Raw genomic sequence first — 12,796 nt, forward strand, 5'->3', positions numbered from 1 at the left:
ACTTAATGTAAGAAGGATGTTTCCAAGGAGTTGATCTCCTTTGGAATGCGCTGTAATGGTTGTTGTCAAGTCTTTCTGACTTTGTGCATAATCATTATAAGAGGATCAATGCATATAAGTTTAGAATTTAACAGATTTCAGTAAATGGCATGAATTTGGAATTCTTGCATTTGCAGTAAGGATTTGGGACTGTGAAAGAGGATCATTGGAGTTATGTTCAATTGATCTAATTCACAAAGTGAAGATCATAGACAAACATAACATGCATACTTGGTGTGTGGCATGACTAGTGTTTAGAAAACATAGTGTACATGCTTGGAGCATGGGACTACTATTGTTTTAAATTCAAGAATAAAGTTGATAGCTGAAACAGTATACAATGAATAATGTGTAATCATATGGTGATAAATTAAAGGTACTTTATTTATGTTCATAGGTTTTGATACCATACTGGATTCAATTATTCTTGTGTTTCATTTTGCATGTTTTGACTTCCAGAATAAACTAGGTTATTCTTCCGGAATGACTAAGTTATTCAAACCATCCACAGTCGGTCATATGTTTGAAGTAGATATGAATGACGACTGTCATGGGTTGGCTTGTAGAGGTCTAAGATGTTGGACAAAGGGCTACAACACTCATGACTACTCATAAGTTCCGAGTATTGGATTCAACCCGCGCTCATTGGAATCACTTCATGGATTTTATCACGAGTGATCATGAGATGATAATATCTTATATTATTCAAACCTAGAGATATGAGTTGTTACTATGAGTTGATAGTACATTGATTGCACGAAAACACATTGGTAACTCGATGTTAAAAAACGTGTCTTTGTGTATGATTCAACAAGTACTAGAACAAGCCATATGAGTCGAAGTTTATCCATTCCTTTTACCTTCGGGATAAAAGCGATATCTGTGGGCCCCTCGATGATTTGATGATGACAAATGGAAGTGCTCGGCCGGGCCAGGACTGATTTGATTTGTTCAATTAGTCAGTCGTCATAAATCGGAAATCGGGAAACAACAAATGGACAGAGAGAATGATTATAATCCATGTCTCAGTCCATATGTTATCTAGAATGGAGGAATATATGATCCCTTATCTAATGGACAAGTCATTGAAAAAGGTCAGAGTTCATCTACAAGGTCAGAGTTCAACAGAAGCTTTTGAGAGCTACGATTACCAGTCGGTTCTTGAAGTCATACGCAATAATATTTTTAGACTTATCCAAGTGGGAGACTATTGGATTAATGTCTAAGTCCATAACTATAATTGGTAAGACTTGACCCGACCCGTCATGGTCCATTTGGGTTGCATGGCATCATGCACTTGGATAGACTAAATAAGAGAAATAAGACACTTATGGTTATTAATATATTATAAGTTCTAGTATATTAATAATAAGAATAATAAGATTATTTAATTAGTATTGATCAAGAATTAATCTAGGATTAATTAAGTGATCAAAAGAAGACTAATTAAATATATGGGTTGATTGTGCAAATCATCCATACTTATATAGTGGGCTAATGCTCCATGGATTATCTAGTTGGGCTAAAACCCATATGATGCTCCATGGATGCTCCATGGTGTTTTTCTACCCATGGATCATGGAAATGGAAGACCATGTTAATTAGGGTTTACATGGTGTAACCCTAACTATATAGGCATCTTATTCTTGACCAAAATTGGCGACTAGTGTGTGTAAGAGAAGGGCTAGCCGATTTTCAAGAAATGTAGAATTCTCTCAAATTATTCCATTTGTATTTGGTGTTGTGTGAACCATTTGAGGTGTCACACTTGGGGCACTAGGCACTCAAGCTTCATGAAGACATTCTACATCAAAGAGGTATGTATTCTATCTTGTTATATTCATTGTTTTATAGCTTAGATTAGGATAATACCTTGGATGTTCATCTTTGCATGTATAATAGTGAAAACATAGATCCAAGGTATTTAGGGTTGCATGTACACAAAGTGGTGAACTTGGTGAAGGTGCAGTGGAAGCACTGAAGCGGTTTTGAGTGGATATGGGAGCCAGAGGACAATATGAGAAAGCACTACTCTAAGTTATTTGTGGAGGCGAACTTTAAGGACGAAGTCTGATTCTAGTGGGGGGGGGGTGTAACACCCAGATCCTGACGTACTTTATATTTTGCAATTTTTCGCATTTTTAGGTTTGCCACAACATGTTGGGGACGAAACACTACGCGGTGAGTCAAGATCAGGTCGTGTGTTTCATTTAAGCCGTCACAACGTGGTGGTATAGGCCACGACGTGGCAACTGACAAGTAACAAACCCTATTTTCTAGGTTTTGCTCCCTATTTAAGGGAATGAGGAGGTTAGGTTTTGCTCACCCTTAGCCTCCATCAACCTCCTTGAGATTGAGAAACTCTAAATCCCTCCCTCTCTCATTTTGATCTCTTATTGGTGTTCTTGAAGCATTATAAGGAAGAAAGAAGAAGAAGTGAGCTAAGATTCAGCAATCTAGTCCGCATCCTTTGTGATGGAAATCTTCTAGACCTTTGAAAGTGTCCAAGACTCGATTTTCATCATGTTAGGTCACTAGATCTTATGTTTTGTCCCTAAATCTTCATGTTCATGTGGGTTAGGGTTGGATCTAGATTATTGTGGGGTTTTGAACGATGCATGAAATTTCCATGGAAAAACCCTCTTTTTTGGCTCAATATGGCTTCAAGACATGCATTGGACATGCATGTCTATAAATCACCAACTTTTATGTTGGATTGATGTTAGAAACTATTATGGAGTAAATGAGCTATGTACTTTTTGGAATAAGTGCTTAATGAGGAAAGTCATGTCTTATTTAGCTCATTTGAAACTAGGTTTGAGGTTTTGACCTTTTGGGTGGTCTTATCGGGTAAATTTGGAAACTTTATCCTTTTAGACTTTGTTTCAGACCAGATCTAAAATTTGGATAAGATCGAAGAAAACAACTTAATCCATTAAGCTGTTGAAAACTTAGTGCCCACGACATGACTCAAGTCACCATGACGTGGCAATGGGGAAAATCGAGACTTGCTGTTACTGGAGGGCCATGATGTGGCCATAGGTAGCCACAACGTGGTGGTTGACTAAAGTCAATGTTGACCATTGACTTTTTACTTGAGTTGACTTTTAGTCAAGCACCTAGTTTGGAGGAAGAGCTCAAGGTTTATTTTGTTTGATTAAATAGGTTGTGCGTAGCATCAATACTCTGTCAGTGAGAGCAATAACAATAGATCATTTTCTGTGAGGTAAGTCTTCTCACTATACTGGTGGGTCAAAGGCACCAATATCGGCCCACTGATTTGTATGTGTAGGGTGTATGTGACTATGTGACTATTACTGATATGACTGTATGTTATATGCACGGAACCAATATGGGCTCAGACTCATTATGGACTCGGGATTGATACGGATCCAGGGATTGATATGGACCCAACACAGCTACTTGCTGTTACATGGGGTTGATATGGACCCGGGGGTTGTCACAGACCTGACACATCTAATGTGCTTTTATATTTATGTGTATGTTATATGTGCTATTTTAGGGAAGCTTGCTAAGCTTTGTTCTTACAGTTATGTTTATGGTTTCAAGTATTTCATGTACGAAAGGGAATGGTCCGGTGTGATGGCACAACATCCCCCGTCATGTTTACCGCATTTATGATTTGTGTTACTCTTATGTTTTGGATTATTTGTATCGTGGTTGTTTCTGATACATATGATGTATGGAATTATTGTATCAATGTTTTCGGGACATTACACTCTATCAAAAATTATAAAGATGAGTTGTTTCATCATTTCATCTTTATAGTCCAACATTAGTGTGTCGGTTAACCACATATGCACCACTAACAACCATAAAAATGATGTGCGTTTTCATGGATTAGCATACATTTTCATATTTTTTTCGAAAGTAACTAGAGTGGGATTTTAGAAGGTTTTAGTACTTTATAGCATTATACTTTTAATGTGATTATGTCCTATCTAACCCATTAGTCCCTCCACCATACAAAGGAGTGGTGGGTGAAAATGACTTCCATTCAACGATTATTTTATCGGCCATTTCCTTATATCCCTCTTATAGCATGGCTTCGTGAATGAAGCATATTATTGATTTGACTGACTTTTGTTATACATATCGTATTAAAGTACTTATACATATGTATAGAGTGTATTTTAAACATTTTAAAACTTTAAGGTTTAAAATTTAATTTTAAATTAACTATTAAATAATTTATCTTTTTTAAACCAATTAGTGGTTTATTTTATATTTTAAATAAACTATTAATAAAATTATTTAAATTATTATGGATTTAATATTGATCCTTTTATTAGCATTAATTAAATTAAATATTAAAGTCCATAAGGATAATCATACAATTATCTTATAACTAGATTAGGTTTCCATGCTTATCTTCTTATCCTCAAATTAGGGTTATTAATCATATAAGGCAAGTAGAATTGGATTTTAACATAACCAAAAGAGATAGTTACTAATTAACAACCTACTAGTCAGATAAGGTAGAAAAAAAATCTGAAAACCAGATTCAAACTTGTGTCACGTCATGGCAGAAGGCTTGCCACATCGTGATAAACCATAATGTTGCAAAAAAATTTGTTCAACTCATCTCATGCACAATCAATGTAAGAAAATCAAGATCTAATACCACTGGTGGGTTTTATAGGTTACAAAACTATGTACTTGTGGAAATTTTTTTAACACTTAAGGATATACAACCTAAGGATCCATATCTTTACAATTAATAACAAATACTATGAAACTTAAGGAACCCTAGCTATAATTGAAAATCATAAGGTTAGGGTTATATACCTTTATATTGTTATAAAAAACAACAATTTTGAATCCTTCTTTATCTTGGAACGCTAACAAAAAAGTATGATTCCTCTAATGGCTCACACCCAAAAACCTAAAAATCCTAGAATGAAGAGGATAAAGAGAGAATGGAGGAGAAATTTCAGCTCTAAGCCTCTTGGAAAGGTGTGAACAAAATTTGAAAGCCAAGGAGTCCTATTTATAGTTTAGGTAACTTCCAAACAAAGCTAGATTTGACTAATTAAATAATATATTTAATATTAGTTCAAATCCTTTCCTTATCTGCAACCAGGGGGCTTCAAGAATCCCTCCAAAACCATCCATACCATAGATGACTTTAGAATTGCTTTTTTGATTCAACTATTGAACAATTACAATTCACTCCTTGCACCTTTATTTAATTTCATATAATCCCAAATTAATTCTAGATTAATTTTGATTAATAATTAATTAATTCTTATTGATTTCATATTAATTTATTGACATTTAAATTATTTAACCATTGATCTCGTATAGATTTACTAATCAAATAATAAACTAACAAACCAATTACCTATTTCAAATTAATATATTAATCATATAGTATATTAAAAAAAATAATTTCATTTCTCTCCTAATATCATTTCTAGCTATTTATGGTTATGTGGACAACCCAAAAATGATTTTGCTTTTAATTACAAGAATATACCAATTTAGTTATGATCTTAGACACCTTAATCCAACAATGTTGTTGGTTTTGTAGATTTATTATTTATGGATTATTATCATAATAAGAATGTCCGATTGAAAACTCTATGTGTCTCTCTAGGTTTTCCCAAACCTGACCCACTCAAACTATATGCATCAAAGGTAGCAGGATTAAAGCTGTTGGAACTTGATTAGGATGCCAAGTGATTAAGAGACGACATGCAATAATGTTTAGGAGTGTCAGTTCTTTATGCTGTAACATATGTATTGTATTGATTATGACATCCTTAGGGTTTTGTACTTTGAAATAACATCTTTACTCAAGATATTTTAGTAAAACGAGACAATTTTCGCTAAATGTTTTATTGTATAGAGATTTTCCACAAATAAAGATAATATGGTTTTGAAAACATAAAGAAAAGTTTTTTTCAAGTCTAAAAAATAGAGGATGTCACAAGTCTGCCTTTATAAAAGGGAGATAAATTCTTGATGGCCCCTTATTATGAATGAAGTTCTTGTTTGGCGTACGGCGAAGAAGAAACCTACTATAGTGTTTAAAGTTGATTTCAAAAAAGCCTATGATTCAGTTTGATGGGATTTTCTTATTGATGTTCTTATATGCGTGGGATTTGGTGATAAATGGAGGGGTTGGATCCATGGTTGTTTGCATTCCTCTAGGGGTTCGATTTTGGTGAATGGTTCAGCTATATGTGAGTTCACAGTTTTCAGAGGTCTTAGATAGGATGATCTACTTTCTAATTTTTTTTTTGTTTATTTTGGTGATGGAGAGCCCTCATGTAATGTCCTAAATTTCAAACCAAAATTTTCATTTAAAAATAAAAGTGTTTATTCAAATTACAACTTCAAAGATCTAGATAAAACCATTTGATTTAAAAACATTTATTAGAGTATCATCAAAAGTTATTATGTGCAGAAATCTCCAATTGATGTGATACAATCGAGTCGTGACCCTCCATTAATATAAGAAAACCTAAAAACAATTAACCACAAATCGTAAGCACAAAGCTTAACGAGTTCCCCAAAATACAATATAACCATACGGGCCCCTCCCATAATATAATAGGCCTCACCCATCCAATCATAACGATCGCCGTCCAACATATAAACATGCCCTACCCAACATACAAATGGGCATCGCCCAACACACAATGCAAGAGTCATAAAAACAAGTAGCATCCTACATAGTGTAGTGAGAAGACTCGATCACATGAACTACTCAACAAAAGCTCAACAACCACCACAACAACAACATAGACAATCCAAGCTACCTAAAGCCTAACTGCGACCAGTCCTTAGTCAAAACTCAATGCTACCCAAGTTTGACCAAAAGTTAAACTGGTCAAAAAGTCAATGGTTAAGGTCAACTACTCAATCCTAAATCCAAGATGGATGAGAATTTTTTTTTATCTATTATTAGTTTGAATTCTAGCTCACAAAAAACATGGGGGTCTTGGTCTTAGTAGTTTATTCACTCTCAACTATGCTCTTCTTTTTACATGGATTTGGTGTTTCTTGACAAAACTGTTGGGACTTTGGGTTTTAGTCATTCAGACAATTTATGGTAACTCCTTCCTTATTGTTATGAATATTTCTTCCACAAGAAATCCGAGTTGGGTGGATATTATGAAAGTTGTGGATCAAATGAATATGTTAAATGTTCATTTGTTACAATTATGCTCTAAAAAAATTAGGGATGGAGCTTTTACTTATTTTTGGATTTATTTGTGCTTAGGTGGTATGGTGTTAAAAAATCAATTTACTAGAATCTATAACTTGGAGAATTCCAAAGATATTACGGCTAAAGAGAAATAGAGCCACGAGTCTTTATTGGTTTCCTTGCATAGACCTCCTAGAGGTGGGGCCGAGAGCCTCTAGTGGGAGGATCTAACTTCGTTAGTTGATTCCATCTCTTTGTGTCTCTGACTCCTAATAGATGGCGTTGGTCTCTTTTTGGCATGGTTGAGTTTTCGTTGGTTTCGGCTCGTTCTTTTATTGATGAGAAAATGTAACTACATGTGAATTTTCCTTCTATGTAGATTAAAAAAGTTCCTATCAAAATAAATGTTTTTGCTTGAAAGTTAGCTCTTGATAAACTCCCAACTAGGGTTGTCCTAGATAGGAGGGGCTTAGATATGTCGTATTTGCTATGTTTGTGGAGATGTTATCGAATCTTCCGCTCATCTCTTTTTGGTTGTCCTTTTGTGGCTAACATTATTTCTCAAGTGATCGTTCGTGGGGTATTTTGGTTCCTAGTTTAACGTCTTATGTAGATTGGTTGGATTGGTTCAAAGACACTATGACTTTCTTCTTTTGCTAAACACATTTTCGAAGGTGTTTTTAAACCATATAATTACTTTTACCTAATATAATAAAACGATAAAATCAAATAAAAACATAACTAAAAAGAATGTATAATTATTTTCTCCCGCAAAATGCTACAAAAGGAAGAAGGTGGTTTGGTGAAGAAAAATGGGAATGTGGGAAAGAATTGACACATGAAGAAGGGGATGTCTTGACTTTTGATGGTTTTGTTCATAAATCAATTAATTTTTGGTTTGAAAAGGGTTTTACTTGTGATGCACCATGGGTGGATTTTATTTTTGGTTTGAAAAGGGTTTTCCTTGTGATGCATCATGGGTGGATTTTCCCACCTTTTAGAGTCATTTTGTGCACTCCAATTCATCTCATAAATGATATAAAAAGGACTAATAATAGCTTAGATCGAATTTTAAATTACAATTTAAGTCCATACGATTAAATTATACGTCATATTGGACTAGTACCTAGCGCGAAGCCTAACAAATCGTAAAGCACATGACACATCAAAGACTCAAAGTTGCTAATGCTGCAGCATATAACTTATTTCCAGCGAGAAAAAGAAATGTAACAATTGCATTATATAAACCAAAATATTATGAACTAGGTGTAAGCCCCATGTATTACATGGGTGTATTTAAAATAATTAAATATTTATAAATATTTAAGAAATTTAAATTTATAAGAAAAATGAAAAAAATATTGAATTACTAAGATTAAAATGTTTTTTTTTTTAATTTAAACAAATCATTTAGATAAAATAATCAAAGCAAATTAATCATATTTTATTTTAAAATTTTGAAATTATAAGGAAAGTCCATTAATGAAATTGATATGCATTTATTATTAAATTTAAATACCATATGAAATTTAATAAAATAGGAAAACCATAAAATTACATATGGAATAAAAATTAATTCAAATTAACCACAAAATGACATGTAAATGAATGAGAGTGTGACAAGTGGCAAAAAAAACCTTCATTTATTAGAGGAGATTCTAGGTTGGACGATTTTTATTCAAATCAATAGTAATTAATTTTTTTTTTGGTTATTTTTTTAAGATTTAACTGTTAGTACGTAGGATTAAGGTTTAGGTATTATCTTTATATAATTTTTTTTTGTAATTCTCATTTAAGAAATAAACAAATTATAATATTAACATTATCATCCATATTTTTCTATCTATAATGGCAATATACGTTTCGTTTTTAACAATAAAAACAAAGAAAAAAATTGAGAAGTTCATGAAACTATTATGCTGTCACTTTTTCGTCCTTAATTTTGTTGTTCACATATCACTTACAGTTTTTTTTTTTATTATTTTGTCAATATTTAAATTTTTTTTTTTTTTTTTTTTTTTTTTTTTTTTTTTTGTCAATATTTAGTCCTTACCATTTTTAACGCATAAACTTTAAGTAAAATTTACTAACCAGATGCTAGTAAAAAGGAACACAATAGTTCAAAATTACATGATCGGGTTTTTGACCCACACAAACCATTTATAATTGACCTTAGTATTTCTATGTCAAAACCTTTAAATGCAAAAGCTACAATATTATTAAACATGGTAGCTTTTCTACATTGTTGCAGGAAGACCATAGCATTTCTGTAAGACCAAAAAACCCAAAGAAGTATCATAAAAATCGATTCCAACATTTTCCTTTTGAATTGGATCACAATATGCAAAATTAATCCATTGAAACATATATGTGATGTTTGAAAAATAAGGAATATCCATGTCTATTCAAACCCGCATTCTTTGCCATATCTCATGAGCCAAATCACAAGTGAAGAATAAATGATCGATATCTTCTAAATGGCTAGAACAAATAGGATACAAAGTTGATTCAACCTCAATCCCCATTTACCCATCCTCATTATCTTCTTTATTCTTAAGTATCTCCCCTATGAATCGTCTATCCTTCCTTATGTATTCCTAAGGAATAGGCACGAAGTCCATCGTTGGCAGGGTTCATCCAACAGGCGCTAAGTGATGGGTTTCGAGCAATACATCAATCCTATGGTGTACATGCAAACTCTAATAGCTTTGGATCTAGTTTGTCTAATGAACATGCAATTGATAATCCAAAGCCATAAACCCTAGATCTAATAAACTATAACTGAAATTAGGGTTTAGATCTTACCTTTGATTGTTATATAGCAATAACAATCAATCATTGGCTTCAGAAAACTTAGTGCCTCAAGTGCTGCACCTCTAATGGAGTCACAAACACCACTAAGCAACTTGGATGAAGAGGGAGGAGAGAGGAGGCACCAAAAATGGCTGGAAACCCTAAAGGAACACTTTGCCACGTTTTTGGGTCTCAAGGATTCTTTAAATAGGTAGGCAATTAGGGTTATCTAATAAAGAAACCCTAATTTGACTGCTTAAGCCCTAAGCAGTCCATGGACCCCTTCTGGAACATGCCTTGGACAATTTCTAATGGGCTTCTCCATAGAATTTCTCCAACCTATTATTCCAAGGTGATCCATAGCCCAATTTCAATTATCTTATAATTACAATTCCAGTCCCCTTAGTTTAATTAATCTCTTTTAGCTACAAAATTAATTCTTTAGCTACAAAATTAATTCTTTATTGATTTCTCCTTTAATATATTATTCTCATAATATATTAATAAATCATAATTAAACCTTTCTCTCCTTAATTCATCCTACATATTGCTATGGTGAAGGCAACCCAAAAGGACCATGCTCATAATCGGGTCAAGTATATACCAAAATAGTTATGGACTTAGACACTAATCCAACACTAAGTCCATAGTTGATACGGTTTATCTCATTTATCGAGAGTATGATTTTCGGGAGTCCACCCGCAATACATGTCAATGGGTTTTCAGAGTACACCGGGTGAACACATCGTTCACAACACCTACATGTTGCGAGTCTGCTAGTGCTCTACTGGACTGTCTAGAATAGTCTGTGGTTGTCATCTATACTCTGCTAGATGACGAGGCCATCGCTTGGGTCATCGCTTCTCACCATATTTTACCATTCATATATCATCGGTCCTCATTCATCTCATCTTTAGTCGCTCATCATTGATGTCATCTTTAATCTACCCATCTTTCACCCATCATAATTATAGGTATAAAATACATATATAGTTTAAGACAAATAAAACATGTATATTTTTGTAACGCTTGTGTTTCTAGGCTTGTCATTAATGTTGATATAATAGTCTATGTTAACATTTGTAACCCGTTTTGAAATAATAAAAGTGTATTATTTGAGTATTATGTGTTTTGTGCTTAATTGTGTGTCTTAATGTAATTAAGAATAAAAATAAGCGTCAAAATAAAATGTTAGATAAAGCTGATATCTATGGAAAATGTTGTAGTAGTTGAAATGAGGTTTCCGGATATATAGAGAATGCCGAAATCCGAATTATAACGAAGAAGTTATGACCTGTCGAAGTTTCGCGGCAGAACCGGCAACGCTGAATGACGTAAAAAATGAAATTTACGTTAGAGCGATATTTAGCCTTAGTGATCTAAACGAATGTCATAGATTTCGTTAAACCGAGAGCGTGCATAAAAAGAACGCCCAAATCTGACTTCGTATGAGGAAGTTATGATTTTCTGAAGTTTCGACTTAGCAGTATGCAGCCCGAATACTCGATTCGAGATCGAGTGATTGTTGGTCTAAAAAATCCAAACGAGAATCGAAGATCTCGTTAATAGTAGTAAAGCGATAAAAAGTTAGGCGAAAACGGACGTCGGATGAAGAAGTTATGAATTTATAACGAAGTTTTCCTGTCCTGGCCTACTAAAAATAAATAATAAAAATAAAATCAAAATTAGCCGACGTAGTCTAAACGAAAGTTGTAGAGCGTAGTCTCACCTACGCGTGGATATAAAGAACGTCGAAAACGGAGTTCGCATGAAGAAGATATGAATTTTGAATTTATTAAATAATTAATATTTAAATTTAATTATTAAACCCGATATTATCCGAAGGGGAGTCACCGGACTTATCCAAAGTACGCCCAGCGTACAACGATGCATGACGACCCTCACACTCGAGTTCTTCGGATGACGCATGCAGTGACGATTTCGGAGGAGTACTCCCCGCGTAAGGTAGTACGCCCAGCGTACTGCGAGGCCTCAGCCTCCTATAAAAGGGCATGCGAGGGCAGCCTAATTCTTTTGCCAATTTCTTACCTTCTCTCTAGTTTTTGCCTCGATTTGCATGCCAATTATACCCCGAAGCCCCGGTATTATTCCCGTTCCCCGAAGCAAGTTCCGAAGCCCCGAAGATCCCGAGAAGTGTGATTCCCGAGCCGAAGCTCTGCTCGCGAGAAGCCCGGTTTTTGTGAAGATCTTCCAGATCTACTGAAGAATACTACTTCTGCAAGTCGTAGTGCTGTCTGATCATCTTCTGATCAAGTGAGTGTGTAGTTACTTTCTTCTAACGCATAATTATGAAGTATTTTATACGAAATACGTGTTATGTGTATAATTTTGTTGTTATGTGTGTGAATGTATATTCACTTTCTTCTATCTCATTGATCTGATTTATTCTCTATGAAATACGTGTTATGTGGGTGTGCCTCATCTGTTATGTGGAATATGTATTGAATGAGAATGCTATACAGGTTTTAAACTATGTATAAAAATATATATTTTTATCTACTAATATGTTGGGTAGAACATGGGTAGATAGTTGGTGTGTGATAAACAGATGAGAGGCCTCGATGTTGTTGTTGTTGATCTAGTTATTCAGCGGAGTATGGATAACGACCACAGACTCTTTCTAGATAGTCCTGTGGAATGCTAGCAGGTTCATAACCTGTAGGTGTTGTGAATGATGTGTTCACCGGTGTACTCTATCCCCCTCATGGTTGCCTTTAGGATATCTATTGTTGAGGAAACCCCTTAGCAGTAATGTCCGTCCCGATG

The sequence above is a fragment of the Lactuca sativa genome, chromosome 8, assembly GCF_002870075.4.
Source record: "Lactuca sativa cultivar Salinas chromosome 8, Lsat_Salinas_v11, whole genome shotgun sequence".
Classification (NCBI taxonomy): domain Eukaryota; kingdom Viridiplantae; phylum Streptophyta; class Magnoliopsida; order Asterales; family Asteraceae; genus Lactuca; species Lactuca sativa.